General features: G+C 41.4%; 1 protein-coding gene across 1 annotated transcript in view; it reads right to left on the bottom strand.

Moving 5' to 3' along the window:
• Window positions 1-25138, bottom strand: part of GRIN2A (glutamate ionotropic receptor NMDA type subunit 2A) — an 812513-nt gene that overhangs the window by 39707 nt on the left and 747668 nt on the right. The gene's annotated exons all lie outside the window — the stretch shown is intronic.

Raw genomic sequence — 25138 nt, forward strand, 5'->3', positions numbered from 1 at the left:
CAGTACAAAGTATGATAAAACAAAAAAAGCCATTCAAAAGCTTGAAGATTGAGAATACATAAATAGATTTTCTGGAGCATAAAGATCTCAATAGAAAATATGAAAAAGAAATCAAGCTAGCAAAATTAGCTAGTGAAAAACAAATAACCATTGATATAAAAATAAATCCCCAAAATGTTTTTAAATACATCAATGCCAAAATAAAGAAATTAATGATTTAATCCCTTAACATATGGACATAACAAGATAATTATAGAGGATAAAGAAAAGGCTGAGATATTAAATAGGCACTTTTAATCCATGTTCACCAATGGACTGACTATTCCAGGGATCAATCAACAAAGCAAAAATCAAAGTTCACCACCTGATATAATTAATTTAACACAAGAAGTATGCCTGCATTTGAGTAAATGAAACATTGACAAGTCCCCCTTGCCAGATGGCATTCATCCACAGATATTGAGGAAATTGAGTTCAATAAATGACAGACCGCTGTATCTCATCTTCTTAGATTTTCTTGTGACAGGGTTGATGTCACAGGATTGGAGCATAGTTGACATTGTACCGATATTTAAGAAACGTGAGAAGATGAATCCCGGTAACTACCATCCGGTAAGTCTGACATCAATGGTGTGCAAAGCTTTTGAGGGCATTATAAGAAATTAAATGCAACAATATATAGACGAGAATAGAATAACTGACAACCAGCATGGATTTATAAAATAAGTCATGTCTAACCAACATGTTGGGTTTCTATGAGGAGGAAAATGCTAATCTGGATGTTTGTAATGCAGTTGATGTGATTTATCTAGACATTTTTTGCAAGTGCATTTAATACTCTACCACATAACAGCCTTCTACTAAAGCTCCAAAAGCAGGGACTATGGGGAAACTATGGCTAAAAGACAGGAAACAAAGAGTCATCGTAAATGGTATATTCTCTAAATAGGATATAGTCATCAGTGGTATACCGCAGGGATCTGTGCTAGGACTGATTCTTTTTAATCTCTTCTTTATTAATTAACTTATGGATAGGATTGAGAATAAAGTGTCAATCTTTGCAAACAACACAAAACTATGTAGGATATTAAAAACTGAACTATTAAATTATTACATAATAATCTGGATAAGATGTCCGAATGGGCAGACACTTGGCAAATGAGATTGAACGTTATAAATGTAGAGTAATGCACCTAAGACAGAGTAAATCTGAATATACATTAAATGGAAGTAAACTCAGGACTATGGAACAGGAGAAGGACTTGGATATTCTCGTTACAAGTAAGTTTAGCAGCAGCATTCAATGTTAATCAGCAGCCGCAAAAGAGAACAAAATTTTAGGTTTTATAAAAACAGATAAAATCCTTAAATCACAATTTAGTGCTACCCTCTAAAAATAACTTGTAAGGCCACATCTAAAATATGCAATTAAGTTTTGGGTTCCACATTTTAAAAAGGATATGCCAAAGCTAGAGTTCAAAGGCAGGTCACTAGATATTACAAAGAATGGAAGGCCTCCCAAATGATGAGGCATTGAAAAAGTTGGGCCTGGTTAGCTTAGAAAAAGATGTCTCAAAGGAGATCTCATTTATATGTATATATACATGTGTGGTCAATATAAAGGACTGGTTCTTAACTTATTCCTACCAAAGACAATACTAGGAACCAGAAGAAGAAAAAAAGAAAAAAAATGAAGAAAGGATTCTTTACAGTTGGAGTAGTCAGACTGTGGAATGCCCTACTGCAAGAGGTTATATTATCTGCCCTCATGGCAGATAATATAACAGGTTTTACAAAAGGACGGTATGATTTTCTCAGTACACAGAACATTGTTAAATGTTTCATTGGTGGAGAAAGGTTGAACTTGATGGGCTTAGGTCTGTTTTCAACCAATGTAAATATGTAACTATATACACTACTCACAAAAAAAGACATTTGAACATCGGTTGAAACTTCAGGATCATCCTAATATGCCCTCTAACCTTTTCAGATGAACTTAATGTGACCTTCTCGAAACTTTTGAATGCACATATCCAACTGTTCAGTGTTTCAGTACTTTTTGCACAACTTTTGCACAACAAGAAGATTAACGTCAAAATTTACCACAGGTCTTTGATTCATGAATAGCCCAATATTGAATTGGGATTCAGTTAGAATTGGTATTCAAATAGTCCACCTCATCATGCTGTGCATATGTTGGCATCATGAGACCAAAATGACACCTAACAATTGATCAACAGTACGTCACCATTGTGAGGCTTCAAGCAGGATGTTCTCTGACAGAATTGTCTACTGAGCTTAGACTCAAAGAGTGTCATCAGCAGATTGATTACAAGAGGATGTGCTTTGGCCACATCCCAAACTGATGAAAACTTCATTGTGAACGATGCCCTTGGGAACCAGATGATGAATACCACACAACTTCACGCACATTTAAGGAAGGTTACAGGCACCCAAGGTTAGAGGCACCCAAGTGTCGCGTCAGACCATTTGAAAAACTGTTAACATCAGCGTGGTCTATACAACCTGCAAAGGTGTCACTGTCTTGCATGAGCTATGGAGCATCTATACTGAACAAGGGATCATTGGGCCTCAGTGCGGTTCAGTGATAAAAGTCAATTCCCGCTGAGCAGAAATGATGGCCGCCCACGATGTTCGAGACGTCAAAGAGAGTGCTATGCATCAGACACTTTTGTCACCAGGTGGTGGTGGTATTACAGTATGGGCAGGTGTGTCTAGTCAATACAGAACTGTCCTACACTTTGTAAATGGTACAGTAACAATGCCCTACTACTTGAATAACATAATCCAAGTATTGTGAATTTGCATAAAAAACACAGGCCCAAGTTCATCTTCATGAACAACAATGCTGCTGCTCAACAAGGTTGCATCATGAGTGAACAGCTCCTGAAGACTGTGGTTTCAAATTGAGTGGCCTGCACTTTCTCCAGAACTGAACCACATAGAAAACCTATGGGATTAGCTGAGTTGCTGTGCAGAGGCTCGTAACTCTATACCCCAGAGCCTCAATTACCTAAGAGATACCCTTCAAAAAAAGTGGAATGCCATGCCTCAACAGACAATAATTCTACTTGTGAAAAGCATGAGACATCGTTGTGTCATTGTTAAGCTGTAATTGATTCTCAAGACCACACAACAAGTTATTGAGACATTGACATTTTTGGCAGTTTCCCACCACTGGTTTGGTTCAATAAATTTTTTGAGATAAGGAAATCAACATTGCATGTTTTTACTGAAATACCCTACTTTCATGGTAAAATAGCACTGTGGCGTGAACTGGTTATGTTTTATATACATTTCACCCAAAAAGCCAAATATCCTTAACTTTTTGTGAGTAGTGCCACTACTTGACAAATATAGTACTACAAGACATACATTCAACTGATGGTGAAGTCATGTGGGACATAATTTTACTCAACCTGTCATAGTGATTTTAATGTTTTCAGATGAAGGAACTCTTTATGATATCCATATGTTCAGTTAAAAACACAAATCAATTGACTGAGAAGTTCAAGGGGGTAAATGTATTTTCTCTTCCCAATTGAGTTATTCGTAGTTAATGTTTGCACTGGCTAAAAGAGCAGAATTATCCCTTAAAGACTATTGAAAAATGGGTTTTCTAACCCAAGCAACCATTTTAACATTTTATGAAGATTAGACCCCTTCATGCAAGAATTGTAGTTCTGTTTGCCATATGTGGCAGAATGTTCCTGATGCATACCACAAACCCATCCATAAATCCAACTCAACAAAGAGAACTGAATAGTTTTGTTAAAGGGAAGGTGTCGTAAAAAAAAGATAATTTTCAATAACTGAAAAAATGTAAAGTATTAATGTTTAATGTTATGTTTAAATATTATGTGTTTTTAATTGAGCAAAATAGAACAAAAAAATATTTTCAAAGTTTGATATTTTCCACTCTTAAACACTAGGGGGAGCAGCTGCTGAAATCCTACTGTACAACTAGCTCACATTACAACTGCTGTAAAAGTGGGTAGAATCTGCTCTCCTGTTTGTGATGTCACCTCCCCTCCCCCCAATCTGGATGTTTTCAAAAGGATAAGAGAAGATAAAGTTTATGGACACAGTTCGGAGACATTTTTTGGGTGACTGAAAAATGATCCTAATATGTTTAAAGTGTCATCAAGGATGGCATAGTGCTCCACTGTATACTGTGCCCCACTTTGTATTATGCCCCATATACTCTGCCCCATATTCCCGTGCCCTCATATACTGTGCCCCCATATTCCTGTGCCTCACTGTATACCGTGCCCCATATACTCTGCCCCATATACTGTGCTCTCAGAGCTGAGAGGAGGAACTGCTGAGACACCAGGCTGACAAGATAAGCTGCCTGCCAAGATTGGCGGTCCGAGGTGACATGCTGCGAGGAGAGGTGATCTGTAGCCTGAGCCCAGCACAACACTACAGATGTCATGCAGCGATCACCGTACGTAGCCGCATGCACTCACCTCAGAACTCCGCCCCCGGCAGCCTCTCCTGTCAGCCTGGTGTCTGTTCCTCCCATCAGTGATCACAGCACAGAGCAGTGAGGAGCTGCTAGGATTAGAGGCCCAATGTGAACACACGCAAGGGAGGGGAGTGAGTGGTGGAGGAGGGGGAGTGAGCAGCAGAGTGGGGGTGTTGGTGGGGTGTGAGCCGTGGGGTGGAGCAGCACACCACAAAGCACTCCACAAAGATGGTGGCGGTCTCCTCCTAGAGCTGTGATCAGGACAGCCCAGGGCGCGAATCCAGCTCACAGCAGGAATCAGTCTCAGTGTTAAGTACAGTATAGGGTTGGAGCGTGACTACCAGACCCAATGCACAGGGCGCTGCCGTATTTGAGGTAACTGTTGTTATACACAGCAAATCCAAGATGGCAGCCCCCAGTTGTCCAGTAAAAATAGAATTAAATAAAAACTAAACAAACAATGAATTTAATTTTGTATTAAAAATAATAGATTCCATAATCAGTATTATTAATACAAAAATAAAAAAAATGTGAAACCTTCCCTTTATTATTCTATAATCCTAACAACTGAGGCATCTGTCAGAGATTTTCAATCAACGCTGCCAACTGCGATGTAACATGCTAAAATATATATACCACCACTTTTTATATATAGTGGAAACATTTACTAGCTAATGGGATAAATGGAAAAAAAACCAGCATTCCCTATTAAAAAAGTTACTTTTACCCTGTGTTGCTAGATTTACTTTAATCATTAAGTTTAATAGTATCAATAACATCCCGTTCTTTCTAATTGCAATCGCAATGGTTCCAGGCTTGGCATATTGCGATTCAGTCCACTTATTGTGGCGTTTAGCGTATGCACAAATAAAAAGAAATAGTTTTCTTTCCGGAGTACTTTCTCTGGTAAGAATGGCTAAATGTACGAAACTTTAGAAAATGGAAGTTCAAAGGCCTGCACGGTCCGGTGCATAAGCTCTGTGTTTAGGAGTTTGGAAATAAGCAAAAAGATATGGAAGATAAACATCTTTGGTCGGTGTCAGGAAGGGCAAAAAGGGCACAGAAAGCGAGGCACAAACAGTAAAGCAGAAGTGACAGAGCAATGCAAGATAATGTCAGGAACCTAAAGAGAAGCTTGAACTTGGGAAGAATAGATTCAATTTTGTTAAACAACCCATGAAAGATTGAAGCAGTTAAGGTGCAGATTCGTGAACTGGATACCAGAAAACCAATTTCAAGTAAATAATAGAGCATAAAAAGCCGACCACAGAGGAACACATCTGTAATTATTCTCTTTTTCACTAAATTCAATTTGCCAAAATTTTTGCAACATAGCAATACTGTAACAACACACACAAATATTAGCAATTCGGAAAGTGGAATGAAGACTATCATGGGGTTTCCCAGGATTATAAAAATATGGCTGTGTTGTTTGACATACACCACTATATATATGTATGCAAATATACAGTATATCACAAAAGTGAGTACACCCCTCACATTTGTTTTATATCTTTTCATGGGACAACACTGAAGATATGACACTTTCATACAATGTAAAGTAGTCAGTATACAGCTTTTATAAGGGCCCCTTTCCACTAACATAATTACTGTGATACTCGTCCCGAAAACATGGACGAGTGTCATGCATATGGTCTGCATTTTTTTTCTCATCTAGCATCCGTATGACATGCGAGTGTGATGCCCTGGAATATCAGGTCGTCACAGGACATTGTGCAATCTGCCCTTCTGCATGGTGTCCATCTCCTCCTTGGTTATGGATCCCTGGCCTATGGTGTTGCTAAGAACAAGCTAATCAGAATCCTAGAAACACTCTGCACCACATCCACCAGAAACACCAGTTGACAGCCTGAAGGGAATAGGGCTGGAACCTTGGGGGGTTGGTAAGGGGAGGTCAGGAGTGTCAGCAGTAGTCAGTCAAGTGGTGACTCTCGAGAGGAGAGGTCACAAGTCGTTGGAGGAGGTAAGGAGCTGGGCTTCTCAGTTACTAGGTGGCAGACGTATGTCTGGGCCTGGTAGGAGCTGGAACCCCTGTCGCAGGGGATCATGTCAAGGGGCACGGAACTGCCGAGCAGGGCAGCCAGAGGCCTTGAGCCATCTCCGGGCAGGGGCCAGGGCACGACGGGGTATGTAGACCCTAGGCTGGGAAGTAGCTTCACGCGTCCTGGTAATTTACCCGACGATGGCGAAGACTTCACGATTCGTCCTCCACCCGATCCAAAGTTGGGGTGCTAGCGCAACAAGGGGGATAGAACTTTCCCAATATACAGTCCAGAAATTCCAAAGTGTGAACCCTGATAGCAAGCTCACTCCATTAGCCATACGGGTGAGCGGGATCCGTTCAGTTTCAAGCTGAGAGGGACCAGCTACAGACAGAGGTGCCAAGGTCAAGGTCACAGGCTAACAGGCAACACCATAGGGCACGGGATCCCAGCATGCTCCCTCCTTGCTGCAGCGGTGCTAAGAATTCTGGTTTACAAGTTGTCTGTGGGGTGGCGCTGGGGCAGTACACGAGTGTCATGTGAGTGTCATGCGAGTGTGTAGATTTTTCTCTCCAAGGATCCGTGTGACATGCGTATGTAATGCCGTGCAATATTTTTCTCGCACCCATAGTAAATCTGGTGCGATATACGCCGCCATACGCAGCATGCTGCGATTTGATCCTCAGCACAATCTGAGGAAAAAATAGCAGAAGGACACTGCCTCATTGATTAACACACTGGTGCGAGTACGATCCGATGTTTTATCGGATCGCACTCGCACATGAATATCGCAAGTGGAAAAGAGGCCTAACAGTGTAATTTGGTGCCCTCTAAATAACTCAACACAGCCATTAATGTCTAAACCGCTTGCAAGAAAAATGAGCACACCCCTAAGTAAAGATGGCCAATGTGGCAATTAGCTCAAATTGTGCCCAATTAGTTAATGTTACCAGACCTTGCATGTGAATAGGTAGCAGGTGTGTTAAATTTGGTGTTATATATATATATATATATATATATCTATATAGACACAGTCAAATAAGTATTGAGTAAGTCAACAATTTTCTAAATAAATATATTTCTAAAGGCGCTATTGACATGAATTTCTCACTAGATGTTGATCACGGGGGAACACTATTCTCCTTATGGAGACTTTGCAAGCCAGTCTGGCTGCTTTTAAGTAAGGGGACTTATAGCTGCCATGCCCCTCTGCAAAATATTCAAATTGTCTCTCCAGGACTGGAGACAAACTCTAGCGCAGAGCTAATTATTGGAAGTAGTGATCCTAAAAGTTAAATGTGGATTTTTAACAACCCTTTACATATAACTTAGGATATATATGCCAGATCAGAATCCCAATTTGCAGACACGGTGTTTCGGGGTGCTTGCCCCTTGTCAGTGCAAAGTATGGGGTGTCTGATCTGGCTCATGAGAAAGCTATGTAGGGATCACGGGGGAACACTATTTTCCTTATGGAGACTTTGCAAGCCAGTCTGGCTGCTTTCAAGTAAGGGGACTTATAGCTGCCATGCCCCTCTGCAAAATATTCAAATTGTCTCTCCAGGACTGGAGACAAACTCTAGTGCAGCACCACCTATTTGAAGTAGCAATCCTAAAAGTTAAATGTGGATTTTTAACAACTCTTTACATATAACTTGGGATATATATGCAAGATCATAATCCCAATTTGCAGACACGGTGTTTCGGGGTGCTCGCCCCTCGTCAGTGCAAAGTATGGGGTGTCTGATCTGGCTCATGAGAAAGCTATGTGGGGATCACGGGAGAACACAGACTTATAGCTGCCAAGCCCCTCAAAATCTCCATAAGGAGAATAGTGTTCCCCCATGATCCCCACATAGCTTTCTCATGAGCCAGATAACACACCCCATACTTTGCACTGACGAGGAGCAAGCACTCTGAAACACCGTGCCTGCAAATTGGGATTTTGATCTGGCATATATATCCTAAGTTATATGTAAAGGGCTGTTAAAAATCCACATTTAACTTTTAGGACCGCTACTTCCAATAGGTGGCGCTGCGCTAGAGTTTGTTTCCAGTCCTGGAGAGACAATTTGAATATTTCACTAGATGTTGGTATTCAAATTGTCTCTTCAGTGCCGAAGGAGACGGACGCTAGTGATAGCTATTGGAAGTAGCAATCCTAAAAGTCAAAAATGACTTTTTAACGAGCCTTTTCATATGACCTAGGATTGCTACTTCCAATAGGTGGCACTAGAGTTCATCTCCTTCCTCACTGAAGAGACAATTTGAATATATCCCAGAGGAGCATTGCAGCTATAAGACTCCTCATCACTGACAGTAAAATTGGCTTGTCAGGCTCCGCAAGGAGAAAAGGTCTCCCCTTAGATGGTGGTAAAAACCTATTCAATCAATACAGGCAAATAAATCAAACCACCATAGATATCCAGAAATTAAGTTGTGTAATCATGAGAAATTACACAAAAAAAACTACTGAACACATGAAGAAAGAGAGGTACAAAATGCCATGAAAAGTCATGACACTACCTAAAATCTATCAGTAATTAAAAGCAATCCTGCCACTTACTGAAAAACAATATCAGCTGGTTCAAGTAATGGCCTATATAAAGGTGTCTCATGACCAAGGTGCCACACAAGAAACATCTCATGATGGGTAAAATCAGTGAGCTGCCTCAAGACTTTTGCTACCTTATTGTTGCAAAACATATTGATTACAGAATATTTTTAAAACTACTGAAGTTTCCTGTGAGCACTGTTGAGGTCATAATCCAGAAATGGAAATAACATTATTTCACCATAAACTGGCTATGGGCAGTTGGTCCCCTCAAGATTTTCAACAAGGAGTGAAAAAAAATCTGGAGTTATTTAAGAGCCAAGAACCACCTGTGGAGAGCTACAGAAAGACCTGGATTCAGCAGGTATAATTGTTTCAAAGAAAACATTAAGTAATGCATTTAACCTCTATGGCCTGTATGCACACACAGCATGCAAAACTCTATTGCTGCACAAAAAGCGTGTTCAAGTGCATTTAAATTTTGCTCAACAACAGTTAGACAAGCCTGTGAAATACTGGGAAAATATAATCTGGTCAGATGAGACCGAAAGTGAACTCTTTGGATGCAATAATGCAACCATGTTTGGAGGCCAAAAAACACTGCATATCAGAAGCCTTTGTCACTCCAGCTCTATTGTTTATTTATTGTCTATTGCTTCCACCTCCTGCTTGACTGACATAGTCTATGCGGTATGTTATAAAAACTGAAAAGGCAAAGAAGGGGGAGGTGAAAATGGTGTCTTATCTGGTGGTACCAAAAAGGATTTAAATAGGTGCAATAACCTAGTGTGGTTGTGTTAAAGACACAACCACTAAAACCAAGTAATTAAGGGGTGCTTCACACACAGCGAGATCGCGGCTGAGATTGCTGCTGAGTCACGGTTTTTGTGACGCAGCAGTGACCTCATTAGCGATCTCGCTGTGTGTGACACTGAGCAGCGATCTGGCCCCTGCTGTGAGATTGCTGCTCGTTACACACAGCCCTGGTTAGTTTTTTTATTGTTGATCTCCCGCTGTGACGCACAGATTGCTGTGTGTGACAGCGAGAGAGCGACGAAATGAAGCGAGCAGGGAGCAGGAGCCGGCGTCTGGCAGCTGCGGTAAGCTGTAACCAGGGTAAACATCGGGTAACCAAGGTGGTTACCCGATATTTACCTTCGTTACCAGCCTCCGCTGCTCTCACACTGCCAGCGCCGACTCCTGCTGTAATTAACCCGATGTGTACTGTAGCTAGGAGAGCAGGGAGCCAGCGCTAAGCAGTGTGCGCGGCTCCCTGCTCTCTGCACATGTAGCGACGTTATGATCGCTGCTGCGTCGCTGTGTTTGACAGCTAAGCAGCGATCATAACAGCGACATACAAGGTCGCTGTTGTGTCACAGAAAATGGTGACGTAACAGCGACGTCGTTGTCGCTGTCGCTATTTGTGAACCCAGCTTAAGATGGCTGCTGCAGAACCCAGGAAGATAGTGAAGAAGTAGATGAAAGAAAAGGGTTAATCCGCGCTGCAAGAAGAAAATCACTGAAGGTCGATGAGGATTACAATATCTGATTTAATTGTTTTACGTGTTTCGGAGATGTATAACCCTTCTTCAGGAACAAAATAAAAAAATTACACTACTTACATGTTTTGGAGCTCTATAAATCCTTCTTCAAGTGTACATTATTGATTGTGTTCCTAAAAAAGGGGTTATAGAGCTAAAAAACACGTAGAACAATAAAATGAGATGTTTTTATCTCCAGTGATCTTCTTCTGCAGCGTGGATTAACTATTTTATTCCATCTTCTTCATCTTCTATGCTGTGTAACTTCAAGCAAAAGAATCATGACACAAGTAGGAGGAGGTGGCACTGTGTAGAAAATAGAGCTGGAGTGACAGAGGCTTCAGTTGTAGAAATAGCTCTTCAGTCTTGCTTGCTTAACAATTCAATCACTGATTTCTCAGTTTTGAAGTGACAGTCTCGTCCTGTAATGGTATTGCTGGATTGTCTTTGAAAGAGTGACATGCACATACGAATAGTTTTGGGGTGAAATCCTGCTGACAGATTCCCTTTAAGCTATTTCACATTGGTTTTATTCCTTATCTTATTCATCCTGTGCTCTGTTTACATGTAGCATACCAGAATATATGCACGGAAAGCTATCTATCAGTAGTTGGTAATGTGTCCCAGTATTATCACCTTTAAGAAGGGCTCACGGTGGCTTTAGTTTTCTATAGCATCTACAAATATGTTGCATGCTGAAAATATTAACCAAATATAAAATGCTGCAAAAAAACAAAATAAGATAAAAAAATAAATAAATAAATTAATTAATTAATTAATTAATTAGGCTTATTAGCACAAAGCCATCTATCAGTATTGTATGTAGTGTAACACATTAAATGTAATGTGAGGAATAAAGGATATTGATGAAAATCTCTTCTGGAGGCCAGAACAACGTATTAGCTTCAAACTGCGATAAAGGTTTTTGCTGTAAACGATTCAAGCTAAAGAGACTGCAGTGCTGATATTAGGGCAGCGTGCCAATGTAGTACTGCAATGTAATACAGTACGAGAGCAATTAGCTAGTACTGCGTGCAGATCTGTATGAATAATACATTGCAATCTGTATCATGTTATTAAATGGCGTGAACTATGCTATATATTCACTATTAGAGATGGAACTTGGCTGGAGAGAAAAAGTATAGCCTGGATTTCCATAATGAGATAATATGCATGACTATACATTAAATCATATGGTAATCAATTAACTTTATGAATAATACTAATAATAATATTTTTTATTTCTTTAGCGCCAATGTATTTTGCAGCACATTACAATTCAGAGGGGACATGTATAGACAATATGAGGCATTACAGACTAGACATATAATTCAACAAATACCAAGAGGAGTGAGGACGCAAGTTTATAATCTCTGAATCAGTTTTTTTGTTTGTTTATAGAAATGAGTGAACCCGAGGTTCTGTGTTCGTACCGATATCAGACTTTACAAAAAAACAGAGTTCGCGTACGTAGATCAAGTGCTTTACGTATGCAAACCACTCGGTTGCTCAGCCCAGTGTGAGCTGCTTGCGGTGTTTGATTGTTTCGCATTGGGGGTAACATCAGCATGATCGGATGTAGTGCACACCCCCGAAAAAATAAAAAACTCTGCCCACCCATGCCTGGAAGTGTTTTGTTTATGGTTGGCTGCATGTGGACAGAGACTCAAACTGCCCAATTAGTGACTTCCATTGGGGTTCAGGTCAAGCCTGGGTCCAAAACTGAACTTTTTAAAAGTCCGGCTATACCTGCTGAACCAAACTTCTACGGGTCTGCTCATGTCTACTTGTTTACATTGAGTGTATAGGTGTCACGTGTGACAGACAGTCATATGGTTTCTGGCCATAGAAGGTCACAGCTTTTGGCTGCGCAGAATGCTCCCTGACTTTCCATTCTTCCTGCTGTCAGTATTCATTGGTATAGGTAGCTTTCCTTCTAGATTCATCTCTCTCCCTTTTGGACCCAGCAGGAGCTCACCTTTCACCCAGCTGCTGATTATCAGTATTTTTTTGATGTTTAAATAGCCATTCTTTCTTTGGACTGTGCTGGTGAGATTTTTCAGTTCCTTCAAGCCTAGGTTGCAAGCAGGTGGTTTGTACTCCTCTGTGGTATTGTTGCTGAAAACTCTGCTGAACGTCTACCTGACTCATCTAATTATGCTTTTCCCCCTATGTGTCCTCCTTGTGTCTTCTATAGTTACTTAGTGGGGTTGACGAAGAGCTCATCCCATCTGTTCCCTATTTAGGGCTCAGCAGTAGCAATACTTAGGGTCAAGCATCCGGCTTGGCGCATAGGTGCGGAACCTATCTAGGGTGGTGAGGGACCCATGGAACCAGCGGTAGGTTCGGTCAGGGGTCACCATCTTCTCTTTCCCTAGACACAGGGTTTCCTTCCCTTTCATCGTGTGCTTGGTACTTCCCTGTACCTAGCGTGACAATAGGATATATACCCATAAATAAGGAAATCGCAATGGTTAAACCTTTAACGAATAAAGGTATTGTGTGTAATACCAGCATATTTTTCTTCTCCTTTTACTTGGGGCCTTTTAAGGTGTGTTTTCCTTTTTTTCCTGGAATTACATTGTGGATTGTAAAATATAAAATCATGTCTTTTGTTCTGCAGAACTGCGCCTGTATGAAGGGGGGGTTGGGGGAGAGTTAATCTAAATATCCATAAAAGTTAATTGGTTTATACTCCATAGGTTTTGGCTTCTAGAATTACTCATTAGCTTTCTGCTTTCTATCCAAATGTTCTTCATACACCATTCCCTTTCTTGTGCTGTGAGGTAAAGACATTACTCCTTTGAAGAGATATTTTCACATAATTACAAAATCAGGTGAAGTTAAGAAGACAGTGTTTTTTAGGATAAATACCTAGATTCCATGTACAGAGTAAGCAGCAAACATAAAGGTTGCACAGGTAATGTATATTTCTAGTTTAAGCAAATGTCTTCTCTGCCTCCATGTTCTCTGCTCTATGAAGTTTAGGAGTAAATTGTAGATTTTATTTGTAGAACTCCATTTTTATGTAAGTTCACTTTGGGTCTTGGTGATTTGTTGGCCCCAGTACGAGGTGTCCAATTTGATTGTAACTATATTTTTCGGCAACTTTATTAGAGGAATGGCAGAAAAGTGTAATGGGATTAATGGTTACTAATACATGAATCAGGGACTGCCCCTCTTTAAGGATGTTATCCAGTCTAAGGGGTACTTTACACGTTACGACATTGCTAGCATCGGCTAGCGATGCCGAGCGCGATAGTACCTGCCCCCGTCGCACATGCGATATCTGGTGCTTGCTGCCGTAACGAACATTATCGCTACGGCAGCTTCAAACGCACATACCTGGTCAGTGACGTCGCTGTGACTGCTGAAATATCCCTCCTTCAAGGGGGGGGTGCGTTCGGCGTCACAGTGACGTCACCGCAACATCACTAATCGGCCGACCAATAGAAGCGGAGGGGCGGAGATGAGTGGGACATAACATCCCGCCCACCTTCTCCCTTCCGCATTGCCGTCGGGACGCACATAAGGACATGTTTGTCGCTCCTGCGGGTTTACACACAGCGATGTGTGGAGCTGCAGGAACGACAAATAACATAGTACCTGCGGTCGACCCGACATTATGGAAATGAACGACGCTACACAGATCAACGATTTACGACGCTTTTGCGATCGTTTATCATCGCACCTAGGATTTACACGTTGCGATATCGCTACCAGCACCGGATGTGCATCACTAACGACGTGACCCCGACGATATTTTGGAAGCGATGTTGCAACGTGTAAAGCCCCCCTAAAACCTTGTGACTGCAGACTTGTGAATCTTCACATTGTGCTCACTGTTCTCTTTGAGGATTTGCCGGTTTCAGAGGCGTGAATGGCAGTCACATGGCCTTGAGTATGCAATATGTATACCGTACTTTTCGGACTATAAGACACACTTTTTTCCCCCCAAATGTTGGGGGAAAGTGGGGGGTGCAGTGAGTCAGTACACTCACTGGCCACGATCCCTGCAGCACCACGATGTCCTCCTATCTGTGCCGGCGGTGGCTGTGTGGAGACTAGCGGTGCACACAGCGATGACTTCATCGCTGTGCGCACATGTCATCATGCAGCCACCACCGGCACAGACAGGAGGACATTGCAATGCTGCAGGGATCGTGGCCGGCTCCACACAGGTCAGCGGCGCTGTGCCTGACACAAACGGAGGAGGAGCGATGCTGCAGGGAGTGAAGTAAGGCGAGTATGAACATTTATTTTTTTTATGCGCCACAGGATGCGGGCCGTATACCAGGATGGGGGTATATAGCAGGATGGGGGTGTATAGTAGGATGAGGGCATATAGCAGGATGGGGGTATATTATGAGCAGGATGGGGGTATATTATAAGCAGAATGGGGGTATATGAGCAGGATGGGGGTATATGAGCAGGATGGGGGTATATGAGCAGGATGGGGGTATATGAGCAGGATGGGGGTATACAGCAGGATGGGGATATATGGCAGGATGGAGGTATATAGCAGGATGGGGGTATATAGCAGGATGGGGCCATATGCCAGAATGGGTTATATAGCAGGATGGGGCCATATGCCAGGATGGGGTATATAGCAGGATGCAACCATATGCCAGGATGATGGTATACAGCAGGATGGGGGCTATAACAGGATGAGGGACATATACTGTATATACAAAGCAGGAGGGTCATTACAAGGATGAGGTACCTTAGTAGAGAATTTGGGGACATTACCCCCATAACAGTGTCAGCAGCATATCCTCGCCCCATAAGTGTGTCATGACCACATTTTTTGCTTAAAATTTTATTTTCCTATTTTCCTCCTCTAAAACCAGAGTGCGTCCTATGGTCCGAAAAATACAATACTTCCGGCCCTATTCCAAGTAGATGGAAGTGACCTCACTTAATAAATTTACATTGACCAAGGCTGTGCCTATCAAGTCAGATTTTGGACGGGAGTATAAATATCTCATACTTGCGGCCACATAACCGCCATTCCCCTGGCCCTGAAACCGGCAAATCCTCACAGGTCACAGTGTGCGTGATGTGAAGATTCACAAGTCTGCAGTCACATAGAATGATTAGATACTTATGGATTTAGACTGGACAACCTGTTTATGTGAATGAGTTGTGTATGGAGTGTTAGGCGGGCTTTGCACATTACGACATCGCAGGTGCGATGTCGGTGGGGTCAAATTGAAAATGACGCACACTTCCGGCATCGCATGTGACATCGTAGTGTGTAAAGGCTCGATGATACGATTAACGAGCGCAAAAGCGTCGTAATCGTATCATCGGTGCAGCGTCGGCGTAATCCATAATTACGCTGACGCGACAGTCCGATGTTGTTCCTCGCTCCTGTGGCAGCACACATCGCTGTGTGTGAAGCCGCAGGAGCGAGGAACATCTCCTACCGGCGTCACTGCGGCTTCCATAGGATATGCGGAAGGAAGAAGGTGGGCGGGATGTTTACATCCTGCTCATCTCCGCCCCTCCGCTCCTATTGGCCGCCTGCTGTGTGACGTCGCAGTGACGCCGCACGACCCACCCCCTTAACAAGGAGGTGGGTCTCCGGCCAGAGCGACGGTCGCAGGACAGGTGAGTCCATGTGAAGCTGCCATAGCGATAATGTTCGCTACGGCAGCTATGACAAGGATATCGCTGCTGCGACGGGGGCGGGGACTATCACGCTCGGCATCGCAGCATCGGCCTGCGATGTCGCAGCGTGAAAAGTACCACTTATTGACAATGCTGTATAAGAAAAAAGCAAACTAGCTTTTTAATGCAAGATTGAAAGCTACTGTAACTCGCAAAAAACATCTATTGGACACAGCTACACTACCCTGTAACTCAATATCTACCGTAATGATCCTTGACTAGGATCACCTCATCCTGGGACAACTACAACCTTCTCATTGCCTCCTGATGAACCTGAAGCACAGGAGAAGTGCATTGAGGCCATCCTTTTTGGACAAATGCATCAATAAGGAAAGTTTTTATCCTTTTTTTTCTTTTTTGACTTGTGATTTTTTTTGCTTATCTTTTTGAAGTTCCATTTAAATCTTTGGCTGGGCACTGTGGTGCACTCTGGTTAACCCCAGCCATTTTTTTTTATGGACTTTTTGCTTTTTTGTGATTCTATTTGACTATCTGCAGTGACTACCCTCATTGTGGTGTTTTGTTTTTGCTATTTTAGTTATTTAACTTTTGGTAGGTTCTAGTTTAAGGACTCCTTAGGAAATCCTAGGGAGAGTCATTGGTGAGCGAGGGCACTATTTGTGCTTTTTAGGGTGCTGAGCTCCACAGCAAGTTAGGGCCATCCCTTAGGGACATTTATAGGGTCCTGTAGTATTTGTATATTGTATACGTTTACTCTCACTCCCTTCTATCCTCTAGTTTCTTGTCTGTTACCTTTATTAATGGAGTTTTTCGAATGATATCTTCACTTATTGTGAATTGTAGGAATTTTTTATTTTTTCTGTTAACTGACTAGGCATATTAGTCAAATTAGACATCCATCTTCATCAATAGACAGATATTTCAATGTACTTATCCCTCATTATATCAGGATTTGAACAACATTCCCTGGATGCAGCTTTGGTTTGGATGGGGGGGGTGTTGGCTTTTCTTAATTGGACCAGCTGGTACAGGAAAAAATATTCATGTACAATATAGCAAAAATGTAATAGAGAAAACAAGTCTGGGTCAGATCAAATGTATATAAAAAACAAAAGAATTTAAGGCACAACCTAATAAATAAAGTAAAACTGCCTAAGGTTAGGAAACGTAGACTGTATGTATCACAATACCAACCCACAGTCAAAAAATCCAAAATGAGAGATTGATGAGTAGATAGGTAATAATAAGTATCAGTAAGATATAGGGTATAAACTATTATAACTATATCAGAGGTAGGCCAGGAGCACAACTATAATGGGTGCAGGGGTTGCATTCGCACCTGGGATTCTCATGAGAAGATCAATATTGCTAAAGATCATGAAAGTTATTGTCCCTGTTAGAAATTTTGCATCAGGGTCCACAAGTTTCACGTTGCAGCATTGCTAGAAGCAGAATAAAATATGGCACTCTTACTATAATTATTTAGCCAGGCAGAATCTAGCATCCCATATCACAGAATAGTTTATGAGCAACCATGACGTCTGGAGTGACAAGGTGCACATTTTTATATCAGGGTCTTGTGCATTTAGATAAAACTTTGCATGCAACCTATACTACTGCACAGAGTTCCAATCAGAGGTGTAATCATTGCAACCAGGTCCATGCAGGCCAGTGTGGGAGGTGGGCTGGCCGACACCAGCGCCTATTTCGGCTAAATATGCATCTGAGGATACCCATTCAGCTGAAGTGTGGTGTGGTGAAGACACCACGAGATACCTATGCCACAATAAATACCGCCGGCCAATTAGACGTCATGTGTCACCAATAACAGGTATGCCGATGTCAGCTACCGACTTCTGTGCCAACTACAGAAGTGGATGCTGCACATCGTGGGAGAAGGGGTAGGAGAGAATTTATTTTTAATGTTTTAGAGAAAAGCAGAGTATTATTACAGGATGCAGAAAATAAGGATTTTCAGCTCACCCCTCTTCACTCCCAGATCTCAGCCCCGACGCACGGAAACACCCTGGCCCGGGTGTGTGATCACAGAGACAAATAGAAAAAAATTCCATGATTAAGCCCTCTACAGGGTGAAACGCGTAGGAAAGAGCTCCTCTGTCCTCATGTCTCCATGTACTATTTTATTTGATGGTAAGAAGATTTTTATATGAATAAAGAATTGTCATTTTATCTTCTGGAAGACGCTGGAATTTTTTTCTATTTGTCTCTATTATTACAGGATGGGCCAAGAAGCTTGGACATTATAGCGAGGGGGTCAGGATAGGGGACATACACATATATTACTGGGTGGGGAATGGAGACAATATTAGTGGATGGGGAATTATGACATTATTACTAGATTAGGAATGGGGACATTATTACTGGATGGGGAATGGGGACATTATTACTGGAAGGGGAATGGGGACATTGTACAAAGATGGAGAACAATATTCCAGTAAGGGGCCCAGGGTGGGGACATTACACCAGTAGGGAGGACATTCTTACTGGAAAGGGCACAGAATGTTGGACATTATAACTACAAGGGACCCAGGATGGGGGACATTATTATCTTCATGAGCTCAGAATTGAGGACATTAGTACAGAATGGCGATATTACTACATTATGCAGTGAGGAGACATTTTTTTTAAATGAAAGTCATATTATTAACTTTACTTTTGTGCTTAGGATTAAAAAATGTTCCATAAAACCCAGCCTTTTCAAAAGTTTGGAAACTGCTCTTGTGTTCAGTGAGATATTGACTGAAATCTTACTTTTGAAATGGGGCAAACTCATTGTCATCTATATATATACAGTGGAACCTTAGATTACGAGCATAATTTGTTCCGGGTGTGTGATCTTAAACCAAGTTACTCTTATATCAAAGCGAATTTTGCCATAGGAAATAATTGAAACTCAGACAATTCGTTCCCCAACCGAAGAATATTTACTGTATTTATACAAACTTATTACAGTAATACAAAATAATGTACAGTATTCATATAAAATTATTACAGTACACTAATACAAAACACTGTGCAGTAACAAACATATAAAACAAATTAAACTGCACGTTGGCTTACAATAGAATTGTTGGTGTGCGGGAGGTGTAATATAGAGAGAAAAAATGATGTATAAATTTGACAACCTTTATTCTAGTACAATACACAAAAAAACACACCCAAATGTGCGGTAAGGAATACTGCACAGGCAGTTAGATTACAGTACAAGCAATGTGCTGTACTGGTAAGCAAAAAGAAAGTACAATATTGTATCCAGAAATGCAAATTGATAGACATGCTATATAGTATATACTGTACTGTACAATGGTATACTGAATACAGTACATATGTACAGAAAGTTACCTCCAGTAGGTTTACACAGAGCACGCCAGAGTGGGTCCGAGTGTGATGAAAGGACAGAACCGGAAGTGTGCACGGTGAGTATTTGCTCTTATTGCAAGGCATTGCTCTTAAACCAAATTACAAATTTGTATAAAGCTTTGCTTGTCTTGCAAAATGCTCTCAAACCAAGTTACTCTTATACCAAGGTTCCACTGTATATATAAATGAGCCTCATCTGTGCATCTTATTAGGCCAAGTGAGAAGAAAGTTAAAAACTTCTTAAAGAATCTCACTTAGAAAAGTATTCCATTTATCATTTGTGTCCTTGTCCTCTTGCTACGGCTTGGACAACTCCTAATAAAGTTGCATATTTAAAGATTACAGCACAACGGAAACTGTTTTTACATAAGTAAAGAATAATAAGCAGTCAAGTTTGATTTTAGGCATGCCAGATAAATGTTTTGAGCTGCAGGGAGAAAGTGTTCTGAAGATTTAATGCAGTATTGTTGAAATGCATTTGGTTTCAGTATGTAATTCTCCAGCCTTCCTTCACATCACAGTTGCGATTACAAATATGCTAATATGTGGTTTGTCTAACATCTTTTCTGAGCTCTGCAGGCGGCAAATAGTATTGCTGTAATACCAGATGCCATGTTCACTTTCTGTTTTTTTACAAACTAGTTCTATGTATTATGGAAGTTGACAGATTATCATATACAGACATGTTCAAACTTCAATATCTGTCTAGGCTTCTATAATTAGAGATGGCCACAATAACAGGCACTGCACGTGCTCTTAAGAAAAAAACATGTTATTTACAAATGTTACTGTTTACATTATATAGAAACATTGATCAAATGAAAAATGACAAAAGGCGGAACGCTGACTCCAAAAGTAATGACATGAAGACTAAACCCTTGTAAGTTTGAAACCCTAAAGAACCAGAAACTGTAACAGAATGACTCACAAGGACCTTGACAACAGGGTCTATAAGTGGAAAGACAATGCCCTAAATGTAGGGTCTATGTGAGTTTCAGATGCCTATCAGTGTCACAATATGACTGTAGAATAGTGAGGGATAGGGGACTCCTAAACTGTTCCTCATGCTAGGGAACCTTAGGATATCAATTACCTCTGGATTACCCCTGATGTTGTAGATGCCTTTTATTCTCCTGACCAGAACTAAACTGTTTTTCCCTTCCAGGGAAGTGCAGGATTAACATGGCAATACAGATAAAGACAGACAGGGAAAAAATAAAGACACACACACACACACACACACACACTGCAAACTCACAGAAACAATCAGTAAGAAACTCAGGAGAAAAGCAAGAGAAGTAAGGCAGCAATAAAAGGACAAGAATGCAAACACCAAAAACACTCACAGCAATGACATACTATAACCACCAGTAAGTCTGGATCAAAAGACCTCACCAGACCAGTATAGTGAAATTAGAGCTGGCATTAAAAGGAAGTGTCCAGCCAGCATACAGTGGTGTAAAAAAGTGTTTGCCATCTTCCTATTTTCTTATTATTTAGCATGTTTGTCACAGTTAACTGATTCAGCTCACCAAAGAAATTTAAATATTAGACAAAGAAAATATTAGTAAACACAAAATGCAGTTATTAACAAAGGGCCTTATTATTATTAAGGGAAAAATTAATCCAAACCTACAGGGTCCTATGTGAAAAAGTCATTGCGTCCTAAACTTAATAACTGGTTGGGCCACCCTTAGGGGCCCTTTGAATACTCATCGCAGGTGCGATGTCGGTGGGGTCAAATCGAAAGTGATGCACATCCAGCGTCGCTCTCGACATCGTAGTGTGTAAATCATTTTAACTATGATTACCGAGCGCAAAAGCGTCAGTATCGTATGATCGGTGTAGTGTCGGTCATTTTCATTATTTTGGCTGCAGCGGCGTTACGATGTTGTTCCTCGTTCCTGCGGCAGCACACATCGCTGTGTATGAGGTCGCAGGAGCGAGGAACATCTCCTACATGCGTCCCGTCTGCAATGCGGAAGGAAAGAGGTGGGCGGGATGTTTACGTCCCGCTCATCTCCGCCCCTCCGCTTCTATTGGCCGCTTATCGTGTGTCGTCGCTGTGACGCCACACGACCCGCCCCCTTAGGAAGGAGGTGGGTCGCCAGCCAGAGCGACGTCGCAGGGCAGGTAAGTGCATGTGAAGCTGCCGTAGCGATAATATTCACTACAGCAGCTATCACAAGATATTGCAGCTGTGACGGGGCGGGGACTATCGCGCTCGGCATTGCAGCATCGGCTTGAGATGTCATAGTGTGCAAAGGGCCCCTTAGTAGCAACAACTGCTAAGACCCTGAGAGAAGAAAGAGAAGACCCTGGTCACCATAAGATCTTACATCATACAAGAGAGCGAGTGAGCAACCTCCTGAGCATCAGAGCTTACAATTTACTGGAGCTAGAAACAGAGAAATGACACTGCTCACCATAAGAGCTTACACCATATAGGAGAGTGAGAGAGTATCCTGATGACCATAGGAGCTTATACTGTACAGGACAGAGAGGGGACCACGGGACCACGCTGACCATACGAGCTTATACTCTACAGGCCAGAGAATGAGGACTCCACTGACCGTAAGAGCTTACACTCTGCAGGCATGAGTGAGAACCCTGCTGACCATAATAGCTTACCCTTTACAGGCAAGAGAGATGATCCTGCTGACTGCAAGACCTTACACTGTATAGGAGAGAGAGGACTCTGCTGACCATAAGAGCTTATATGATATAGAAGAGCAAAAGAGAAAGGACCCCACTGATTATAAGAGCTTACACTTTACAGGCAAGAGAGAAGATCCTATTGACCATAAGAGCTTACACTCTATAGGCAAGAGAGAGAAAGGACCCCACTTACCTTAAGAGCTTACACTGCATAGGAGAGCGAGAGAGAGGGCCCCGCTGACAATAAGACCTTACACTCTTCAAGAGAGAGAGGGAAAGGACCCTGCTGACCATAAGAGCTTAAACTCTACAGGAGAGAGAGAGAGAGAGAGAGAGAGAGAGAGAGAGAGAGAGAAAGGACCCTGCTGACAATAAGAGCTTACACTATATAGGAGAGGACTCCACTGACTATAAGAGCTTAAAGCTTTACAGGCAAGAAAGAGAGCGAGGACCCAACTGATCAAAAGAGTTTACACTATGTAGAAGAGAGACAGAGGACCCTAATGACCGTTAGAGCCTACACCATTTAGGAAAAAATGGACCCTGCTGACCATAAGAGCTTACACTCTATAGGAAAGGACCCCGCTGATAATAAGAGCTTACACTGAACAGGAGAGAGAGAGGTTTCTGCTTACCATAAGAGCTTACACTCTATAGGAGAGGGAGAGAAGACCCTGCTGACCATAAGCATTTACACTGTGCAGGAGAGAGAGCAAAGACCCTGTTGACCATAAAAGTTTACACTCTACAGGACAGAGAGCTAAAGCTCCTTAGCTTAAGAGCTTACACTTTACAGATGAGAGAGACAGAGAGGACGCTGTTGACCATAAGAGCTTACACGTTACAGGGGAGAGAAAGAAAACGAGAGGACCCCAATGAGACTTACCCAAAAGCCATATCTGCAGTGTATTATGGCGAGGCAAAATGTGACTATGCAAAAGGATATTAGCTTTACTCTTTGATGCTTCAGCAATGTGGGAACTGGTGCCGGGGAATTTTATTTTATTTTTTACAAACTATGAGTTGAATGTCAGAATGTTTGAATTTGCGTGAAACTGCAGATTTTATGAAATTCATCTCTAACTTGATCCTCCGTGAAATGATCCCTTCATCTCTAATCAATTGTAAAAAAATGTAAATAGTATCTAAATAGGTGTGCTTCTTAGCACAAAATATTGTTATAATTACAAACCAAACATGAGTTGTCATAAGGGAGAAAAGTGTGTTTAACAAACAAACAAACCGCATCAAATATCTAATGCCATGTGTGTTCGTAGAACAATTTATGTCCATTTATTTATTTTTTTTAATCTTTTTTTTAGCTTATTTGCAATTTGCGGCATACAATAGATCAAAGAAAAGGGAGAGATTAGAGAGGGAGTTTTACTGGAATTTAAATATAATATGTTTGTTTATGTTTTCTTTTTCTTTTGTTAATGCAATTAATAATCTGCATAAATTATATGGGTTTATGATAATTAATAAATAGATCATGTAAAAAAGTAGTGTTATGCTCTGTTCTTGAAGGGTTCAATGTGAAAAATGTGCACCAACATGGCAGGGTGAAAAAAAGGATTGTTTAAGATTTAATGTAACAGAACTGTACAACTTTCTAATTAACAAAGATAACTTTTTTTCCTGAAGTTTAGATTAAATATTCTTCTATTTCCAGCCTTTTCAGTATTGTCAGTATGCACTAGCTCTAGTCTATAAAATATTGGCAGCTTTGACAAATATTGGTAATTTAGTGCAACAGAGCAGAAAACTCAATATGAGCCAAATGACCTAAATTTACTACTACAGACAGCATTTTGTTGAATTGGCAGAACATTTAATGCTAGCAGTGCTTCACCTCATCTTGATTTAGATAAAACCGTCAAACCCAGAAATATTACATATCATTTTTATGGTTTTTGAGGTATCAGGAACCTCGGCTAATAAAAGGTGTTTTGTCGCTGCAATTTTCTATCACAATTGTGATATTATGAAAATTCTTAGCATTGTGTAAACGCGTCTTAGCGTCAGGGAGCCTGTTCATCTTCATCTCAGTCAGTGTCTTTTATTTCTTAAGTCACACTAAAGAAGCTTCTTTTCTAAATCTCTCTATGTGATGTATGGATCCATGATATAGTTGTTTTCAATAAGCTTCCAGGACATACTGTACCTTATTACACCTTTAACTTTATACAGAAGCCCACTGAAAGCGAATCTGTCACCGGATGTTCATGATACTTACCTAACGGTCGGTGCAGAGCAGAGTGGTTGGATGGGAGTCTCCATTCTCCGGGTCCCGCGCCTCCTCTTTCGGCCATCTTTGTCCTCCTTCTGAAGCTAGTGTCGATGACACAATCTACGTCATCTGCACTCGCCAACATTGAGGTCCTGCGCAGACGCAGTTTGATCTGCCTTGAGTAGGGAAGATCAAAGTATTGCGGTGCGCTGCGGGGACCTCACTGTCGGCTAGTGTAGATGACATAGAATGCGTCATCCACACTAGCTTCAGAAGGACAAGTATGGCCGAAAGAGGAGGGGCGCGACCCGGGGAACGGAGACACCCATCTGACCAGTCTGCTCCGCACTGACCGTTAGGTAAGTATTAAGAACATCCGGTCACAGGTTTCCTTTAAGTTTGGTATGTTTAATTTCATGGTATATACTATTAACAAAACTGAATTCCAGTCTACAAGCAACACATAACAGCATATGAAGTGCCAACCAGAGATGATCAAATTGAATTAAATTTGTATACAGCATTATAAAATTTGCTGACTTTGGCAGTATTAGTTGACTATGTGAATGCATCAATAGATTGGGACTCTTGAAATACAAGGATTCAATGGGGAAAAAAGTATTTAGTCAGCCACCAATTGTGCAA

The sequence above is a fragment of the Anomaloglossus baeobatrachus genome, chromosome 7, assembly GCF_048569485.1.
Source record: "Anomaloglossus baeobatrachus isolate aAnoBae1 chromosome 7, aAnoBae1.hap1, whole genome shotgun sequence".
Taxonomy (NCBI): domain Eukaryota; kingdom Metazoa; phylum Chordata; class Amphibia; order Anura; family Aromobatidae; genus Anomaloglossus; species Anomaloglossus baeobatrachus.